Here is a 9419-nt window from a genome sequence, read left to right on the forward strand (position 1 = left end):
TTTGGTGTTTGGGGTATTTCCTCACTGATGAATTTCTCTCGAAGACTCTGAGGAATTTGGGTTGCTCTTATGACAAGTGTCAGTTTCTAACGGAGTAGCCAACCAGCTAATGGTTGTGGGGGCGGCTATTTATAGCCTGGGAGCATCCTGGCATGATTTGACATTAATGCCCTCAAATAATATGACCGTTGGTGTGGATAAGACCAATGATGTGGCATGTCTATCGATAACGATCGAGACCCTCAACTGTGAGAGTCCTCATGTCTCTCATATTCCTCACTTGAGGCTTGTGGTAGGATTAGGTTTGGGTTGAGCATCATGAGGAAAATCATTCCAATGTGTTACCTCGACCCCCTTTAATAGTACGGTGATCCTATTACTCAAGTGTGAAGAAAATAAAACAAAAAGGATAAATCTTCACGCTTCAAAGTCTTCAGATTGATTTTCTTCAGGACACACCGAATTGCTCAATTTCAATATCTTCATGAGGAATATCAATTTCATCGCAAATTATTCGCGATTCAATTCTTTAGCTTCAGACCAATTTCTTCAACCAAAGATATACATTTTTAAGGGACGATATTCATCGAATATTTGAAACTCCTCGGTGACTTATACATCCTGTGTACACTCCAGAACACATTAGATACTTAACCTACAAGTCTTCAAACCACCAAAATCACTAAGGGGCACTAGATGCACTTACAATCTCCCCCTTTTTGGTGGTTGATGACAATTAGGTTAAGTCTTCAAGAGGGATAAAAAATATGAAGTGTGAATACTCATTTGAGGAATTTGAAATCAAGATTCAGAGAGACTCCCCCTAAAGATGTGCATATCTTGAGGATATTGCTTTTCATAGCAAATGCACATTGATGATTTATATCATGGAGATCTCCTCCTGAGTCTTGTAAATCATGCATACATACGACATATAGTGTGAAGAAATTGAGGATGCATGATGACAAATGGTATCTGACAAATTCCAGCAAGCGTGCATTAAAATTTTGAGGAATAAGCATGCGAAGAAAAACGTTCAAAAGCGTCAGAGTACCATCGTGCTTAAGTTAAAACTCATTACATAAAACACTTCAGAAGAGCCAAGAGTTTGTAACTTAAATAAAGTTTATAAGCCCCCAAAATATCCCGCGTGAAGACTAACTCTCAAGTTTCTCCCCCTTTGTCATCAAGTGACAAAAAGGGACAAACTGAGGACTAACGCTCGTGAAGACTTTTCACTTCTTGGTAGTTGAGGAAGACCCGTGAGGATTCTTGGGAGCAGACTTCCTCCTTGGACCAGTGGCAGTGTCTTGTTGATCTTCATCAAATTCAGTAGTGCGGAATGAAGAAAGCGAACTGTCCTCAAGGTCTGGAACTGGGATTGGCCTGAATTTCTTCTTTGGTGGCCACGACCAGTCGAAGTACCGCACAAACTCCAATTCTTCAAGTTCTGCTGGAGTCTTCAAATGAGACAGTGTGGCCCAGGTGCGATCAAAAACCTCATGAAGATAATGATGGTTAAGCTTCACATCATTCTGTGTTTCATTGAGGGTTTTCACAATAGCGCTGAACTAGCGTTTGACACACTTGTGATTCCGATCCACCTTCTGGTGAAGACTGAGAAGAAGTTCTCTGGTATTCAGCACCCTAGGAGCAACAGGACTTGGAGGATGGGTTTCAGTGTCATCCCATGAAGAATAAGCTTCGGGCTCTCTGAACTGGCCATCAAGGGTCCGACTGCCTACATAAAAGACAGACTTGCCTTTTCCTTCAACGGGCACGAAAGTCTTCTTGTTGACCCTTAGAGGAGGCATATAATCGATATGGTTGTTGAAATCAGTGTGATAGTTGATGCCTGACCTGCGTTTGATGAATCTCATGATCCATGGAGCGTAAATCTTCAGATCAAAAGGGGCCATAGCATTTTCGGCCAAAGTCCTCAAGTAGAAATCATGGATGTTGATGGGAATGCCATGTGTGATGTTGAAGAGGATATTCTTCATGATGTCTACGACGTCTTCTTCATCATCATGAACCTTGATTGGCGCAAGAACGCTGCAGAGGATTCTGTAAACCATCCTGGGTTCATATTTCAGCTCATGGACCAGGAAGGTTGTTCTTGGTGGTTGCCCCTTAGCCAAAGGCTTCATGAGGACATCCATCAGCTTGTTTGCCAGCTCATGTTCATCATACAGCTTTACTGCCTGCTCTGAGGGAATTGACACTGGAAGTTCACGCAGCAGCTCATTGGCAGGAGCCTTGAAGTGTGTGTTCTGTGTCATCCAATCCAGCACCCATGTGTTGATGTCTGTTGGATCTCCAGATATGTGCAGAGTTCCATAGACTTGAAGAATGAGTTCACTATTCCAATCACAGATATCTGAGCACATTGGGAGGAGTCCAGCTTCAAAAAGGGCGTTGAGGACTGGAGCAAAGCAAGGAATTTCTTCAAGCTCAACGTGATGAATGTGCGTGTGCTGGAAAATGTTGTTTCTTCCACACAACACAGAGGCATAGTAGTTGAGTTGTGTCCTTGTCCAAAAATTCAAATGCCTGATATGAGGCTTGTCATAGGGATATTCTCCGATGAAGAACATGCTTTTTTCAAAGAAGGACTCCTTTTGAAACTTTGGCCGCTTGGAGAACGGCTGACTCTGCATTGGCTGAAGATTTTGCGGCTTGACATGAGGAGAGACAACTATTGCAGATTCTGGGTTGAGGACGACAAAGACATTTTCTGGATCTAGTGCATTGTCCTCAGCATGGTCCTCAGGGTGAGGAATTTCATCAGCTTGTGCTTCAGGCTAAGGAGCATGCTTTGGTTGAGGAATGTCGTCAACCGGAGCTTCCTGTCGAGGGTTTTGCTTTGGAGGAGGAATTGGTTCATCCTGAGCCTCACGTTGAGGGTTTTGCTCCGGAGGAGGAATTGGGTCAGCCTGAGCCTCGGGTTGAGGATTTTGCTCAAGATTGTGAATTTCATCAGGCTGAGGATTTTCACTTTGTTTTTCCTCAGCGTGAGGATCTTGCTTGGTGGAGGAGCCAAATTCTTCAACTGGTGCAGCTCATCCTTTTGCAGTTTCTTCAGGAGGAATGAAGGTCTGAGGACTGTCATCAATGCGAATTTCCTCATCAGTGTGTTCCTCAGACTCTGCATTCTTCATTTCCTCATCAGCCACGTGCTCCTTGTCTTCGCTTTCGAAGGGAGTCATCTCATATGATGGAGCAACGTTAAGAGGCACAGGATCCAGCGGTGCATTTTCTTCAAGAGCTTTGAGGCACTTGGCCTCAGTTGATTCTTCTGCTGATGAAGCTTTTCTTTTCTTGGCTTCCTTTTTAGCAGCCCTGGTCTTCTTCACGTCTGATGCAGACGGAGTCATTTTCTTCACCTTCGAAGCTTTTGGTGAAGGTGTTTTCTCAGCTGAGGCAGTTTCATTAGCTGGAGCAGAGTCATCAGCTGGATTAGAAGCAGCTGGAGCAGGTTCAGCACCTGTAGTAGAGACATCAGCTGGATTTACCTTGACAATTTCCTCAATAGCCGGTTCATCAGCATGGCTTACTTGAGGGATTTCCTCAGCATGAGCAGTTTCATCAGCTGGTTCTTCAATCAGAGGCTGAGGAGTTGGTACTGGAGGGGCAGCCCTCTTATTGTAATCATCAACTGCGTAAGTGGCAAATTTGATGAAGTTGTTTTTGAGACTTTGACGATCATAAAGCTTAGAGTACTTGTCAGTCAAAGTCTTCAATTCAGCCTGTGTTGACACAAGTGCATCAGGCATCATGTTGAGGAGATTCTGCCTGAGGAATTTCTCCTTTTTAGCTTTGGAACCTTAGCCTGTTTCGCTTGCTGCTCCTTCCACTTGGCCTCGTTGATGAATGTGGCCACCATGTGGCTGATGCCTGGGGGAAGCTTCAGATCATCGATTGGAGTGTCGGGTTCCTCATACCAGATGTTGATGTAATCCAGGAGGACTTTTGGGTCCATGGCCAAAAGAATGGAGCTGCCAGAAGCTTGAGCTACCCTCTCTTGCTTGTTTCTGATGATGGCTTGCAGAGTGTCATCATCAAATTCATCACTACCTTCTGATGCAGAAGGGACCTTGATGATTTTTCTTGGGCTTGGTCTTGTTCCTCTCCTAGCAGTCACCTTAGTCTTCAGGGGAGTAGGTGAAGACTTTGTCTCGGAGCTTGTTGCAGACGGGACTGAGGAGCTGGAGACAGTGGGCAGTTGCTTCACTATTGGCTTCTGTTCAGGCTTTGAAGCCTTTGGTCGTGCTGACGGTTTTGGTGCTGATGCAGGTGCAGCTTTCTGAGACATTTTCTCTTGAGGCTTTGAAGCCTTTGGTTTTTGTGGCACAGACTTCATTTGAGGAATGGCTGTACCAGAAGTCTCAGCTGCAGAGGAAGTGGCGATAGTTGCAGCAGTAGCAGATTCTTCATTGAACTTCCTCACAGCAGCTTCTGCTTGCTTCTGAAGCTTTGGCAAGTGTTTTGACTTTTCCTCAGGATAATCATCAATTGTCTTGAGGCTTGAGGGGTGTGCATCTTGATAATCCTCAAGTGGAGGCCGTTTGCGAGGAGGATTCAGAGCGGATTTCTTCACATATTTGGGAGTGACGAATCTGTACTCTTTCCACTCCTTAGCCCATCGGCGTTCTATCTTTTGAAGTCTCTGTTAACAACAATTTCGTCGCAGATTATATAAATGACTGATGATTATAGAATACAATAAATTAACCAAAAATTGATTTACTAAAAAAGAATTATCGTAATATATTTCATCAAAAATAGATTCACCGTGACTAACTATATATAAGCCCACGTTTTGGCTAGCTAGCTCATGACTGATATTTACTTGTGCGTTGCAAAGAAAGAAAATACATGCAGGTATACATGCATGAACCTTGCATGGATTAGGCGGCAAGATTACCAAGCGATGATGAGTTAATTATCCAGCCCATTAGCCCATACACATGCATTGTCGCTCACGGTGAATTATAATGTCGACATAAATTCAATTGGTCATAAGCATTATTGATATTGCTAAAATACTAGGTGGCAAACTAATTACAGACGTTATTTCTGCAATGTTAATGAAATGTCACGCGCATGCATATAAAAGAAAAATGCCTCGTATGACGACATATTAAAAAAACCCGCATCAGGCTATTCATGAAATATTGGCAATAAATTTTGATGGAAAGAATATATTCGCATGCATTTAGTCACGTACAGGAAATAAGGTGATCCGTTTCAACTAATTAGGCTTAGCCTATTTAAACAAAATGGCCATGTATTGTGCTTTGGGTTCACTTACACACGCACATGTGCATGTAGAGCCAGCCATCAGCCCAATCACGCAATGGGTCAATGCCAAGGCCAACATATTAATTAATTAGAATGAGAACGAAATTTAGCTTACACCGGTTCGTACGTACGTGTGGAGTGAGCTAGCTAGCTAAACTACCGTGGGATTAGCTGGTCATTAGGGAAATATAATAAACAAAGGGAAAAGTAGCTCACGCTGCCACGACCTCCCATGATTCCCACGATCGATCGTGTGCACGCGTCCAGCGAGAGCCTCACTCCGCTCTTTCCTTTCCCTATAAATAGCAGGCACCTTGGCTGCTCTCGGTTCGTTCACTCATTTATTCAACCCGGCTGGCCTTTTCATTCATTCATCCATCCATCTGCAAGCTTTTCATCCATTGCTCTCATAAACATCAGTGCAGGGCTCGCTGATCCATCTCACGTTCATTCAGTCCATCGCTGCTTTCATCCATCCAGCCACTGCTTCTATACACATCAGCCCATCGTCAAGCACATCATCCATCCATCGCTTCGTCGCCGCCGGCCGTCCGCTCACCATCGTCGTCACCGGCTGTTCGCTTGCTGCCGTCATCGTCATCCGCTCGCCGTCGTCGTCTGCCGTTCGTCTCGTCATCGTTGACATCACCGCCGGCCCCTCGTCCGACTCTACCGCCAAGATGAGAAACAAGGCAAATTGAACTCATACTTCTTTTGCCCTTGCACTACTCCATAAGTGAAAGAAAAAAGACTTGGAGAAGATGGGATTGTAGTTCTTTTGTTGCTCTTTGGTTGGTTATATTGACACAACCATGGAGCTTCCTCTTCCTATTCTCTAGTTTGGTCATATTGACACAAACTAGGAAATATTTCTTCATATTGGCTACATGATTTTTACTTCTTGGTTGGTTATATTGACACAACCATGGAGTTTTATTTCATAATTCTCGAGTTTGGTTACATTGACACAAACTAGGGAATCTTTCTTCATATTTGCCAGATGTGTTCCTACTTCTTGGTTGGTTATATTGACACAACCATGGAGTTTTCTCCCCATAACTCTTGGTTTAGTTACATTGACACAAACCAAGTTGCTATTAAAAATTGACATCTTGATAAAATATTGGCCCTTGGTTTGGTTATATTGACACAAACCAAGTGGCACTAAGAAACATATATTCCTGAAATTTGACATTAGTGGTTCATGATGGTATTATCTAAATATCTCTAAATTCACATATCATTAAATTGAGCCTCTTGGTTTGGTCACATTGACATGAACCAAGTTGCACTAAAACTATTTAACTTGATAAAATCATGTCTTTGGTTTGGTCATATTGACACAAACCAAGTGTACTCTAAATGTATCTAAAGATAAATATTGTGCTTGGTTTGGTCATATTGACATAAGCCAAGTCACTTCAAATGTATATCACTAAATCATGTTGCACCCTCCATATGTGTCATTTATCGTATGATGCAAAGTAAGATGAAATGAAATAGTATGCCTAGCTAAACCAAAACTATGTTATCACACCAAATATTTTGGTAGCAAAATAAATGAAGCTCGCCAGGTAAATATGTTAACTCAAACAAAATATTGTATGACAAGCATACCATACATTGCTTAAATTCTCGTGCATGTAGGAAATACAGCGCACATGATCATATAGCCCTTTAGTGCATGCGACAATTAATCATTAAGGAAAACCATATAGTATAATCAAAAGTACAATCCGCTTATGATAAAAAAAACATAAAGGTTGATTAATTGATCGGGCATATTTAATAACCCATGCATGCACTTAGGAATATTTCGCATGATCAAACTAATGTGAGCAAAATCAAGTAAATATGATGGTTAAAATATGTCATGTATATATTACCAAACATCATGATTATTTGAAGAAGATTAAATGCTCCTTCCAACATCCGGCGTCAACGACAGTGAGGAGGATTTTCCATTTTATTTATCTTTTTGTAATAGTCATATGTGATGTAATCCTTTGTATTAGAAATGTTGGAATTCTTAATCAGGGGTTTTCTCTTCGGAGATGTAATTAACAGTTCTTTTATGTAAATGTAAGAGTGCTGGAAATAAAGTACCCGCAATACTTGATATTTGTCTCGTTTACATTCACTCACTTTAAATACTATATTCTATGTGTCTCTATGACGTGGACGCGTAGTTAGTATTTTTCTATCGCCCCATTTTCCCGTCATCAGCCTCATCTTTCTCTTAGGCATAGATTCTTGTTCATCAGGAGTGCAATATTCCATGTATATATCCTCAGGGATATCTATGGCAGTGTTCTACTCGAGTTTCTTGCCACCCTTTTGCTTCCTTTCATCTTCCATTTTCTTCAGTTGAGGCTTTTGCTGAAGAAATTGAACTCTTGAGGATTCTGATGAAACTTGCAGATTTTCTTCAAGAAACGCTGCAAATGAGTTAAGTTGATGAGAACCTAGAGATTCATCAGCTGACATGTTTGTACCTGTGAACAGAGTATAGTTGCGAGGAATTTGGAGAGGTCATATGCGTTCTCAGATTTGATGAAATGAAATATTTTTAAAGTTGAGGAATTTGACCAGTGGTTGAGGAATTTGTCTAAGCACACTGTTCTTGGGTTCTAGAGTTGTACAAATTCGAAAATTTGCACAATTGAGGAATCTCGTGAAAATCTTAGATGCTTAGTGAAGTTCATCAACGGTTGAGTGATAGGCAGTGTTTGAGGAAAAAGAAACTGATGGATACTTGAGGAAAAACAGATTTCACATCTCTAAGGTAAAATAGTAAATCAAACGAGTTGTAAAAATAGGGTTTCTATTTACCCTAGATGGTGCGCACAAAGAACAGAGAAGTAGCAGTAGATGCTCTTTCGGTGCGAGTCCAATGCGCCCTAACTCGGTAACAGAGGACAGCTACGACGGCGGCGGACGAAGATGGTCCGGTTCCGGCGTGGTTTCGGCGACGGAGAGGTCGAGGCAGTCAAGCTCTTCTTCGCCGACGTCGAGACTTCTAGCGGTGGCGCTAGGGCTTTTGAGCTTTGCTCTAGCAGGAGGGCGATGGGACGAAGAAGATTTTACCGAAGGAGATGGGGACATATTTATAGCCAGGCGGTAACTGTTGGTGCGAAAATATCGGACCAAATAGACCGTGTCTCTATGTCTCCGCAGGACACGTGTACCCCACGCCCGAAGCTGTGGAGATCGTGGTTATCCGAACGGGGAAAGTGAGGTTCAGTTAAAAAAATATTTTTGAAGATTTGAGGATTTTTGTTACAGAATCATCAGCTGACAAGGACAAAGTGATGATTTTGAACAAAGTTTCAAGTAGAACGCATATGAAGAATTGAATAGACTGGGTGAGAGTAGAATAGAGGGAAAGTAGGGTCCGATCACAGTCACTTAGATGAAATATCAAATTGAAGAAATAGCTATAAGTGAATGCTGTTGAGGACTTTGAAATCACAGTCTATCTAGGTAAACAACAATCATCAAGTGTTTATGAAGATGTTGATTAACTTGAGGATTTTGTGACATAGCGTTATGATGATGAATTTCAGTTTTGAAGAAAAACGATTTTGAAGAACAACTGTTTTTGAAGAAAATCAACTTTTGAAGAACAACTGTTTTGAAGAAAATCAACTTTTGAAGAACAACTGTTTTGAAGAAAATCAACTTGAGGAATTTCAAGTTGGGTGGTGGCGTGACCCACCATATAAGAATGTTGATTACAGATGCCGCGTACAATTGTCGTAGGGCCCTGAGAATCAATTTCTTCATTGATTTCCTCACAATCAGAGTGATATTCTTCATTAGTTGAAGATTGATTCATCATGTGTTGCACATCGAAGTCATCAATTTTGCATAAGTGTTAGGATGTGTGCATGTTTTTACAAAACATTTGAAGATTCTAAGATATTTAGCTCACACCGCAACTTGCAAAACCTTTTCTCATCCAAGGGCTTAGTGGAGATATCTGCCAGTTGATCATCAGTCTTCACATGGTCGATGAGGATATTGCCCTTGAGGACATGGTCCCGAAGAAAATGATGACGAATCTGGATGTGCTTGGTCTTCGAGTGTTGTACTGGGTTGTATGCGATCTTGAT

The sequence above is a fragment of the Hordeum vulgare genome, chromosome 1H (assembly GCF_904849725.1).
Source record: "Hordeum vulgare subsp. vulgare chromosome 1H, MorexV3_pseudomolecules_assembly, whole genome shotgun sequence".
NCBI lineage: Eukaryota > Viridiplantae > Streptophyta > Magnoliopsida > Poales > Poaceae > Hordeum > Hordeum vulgare.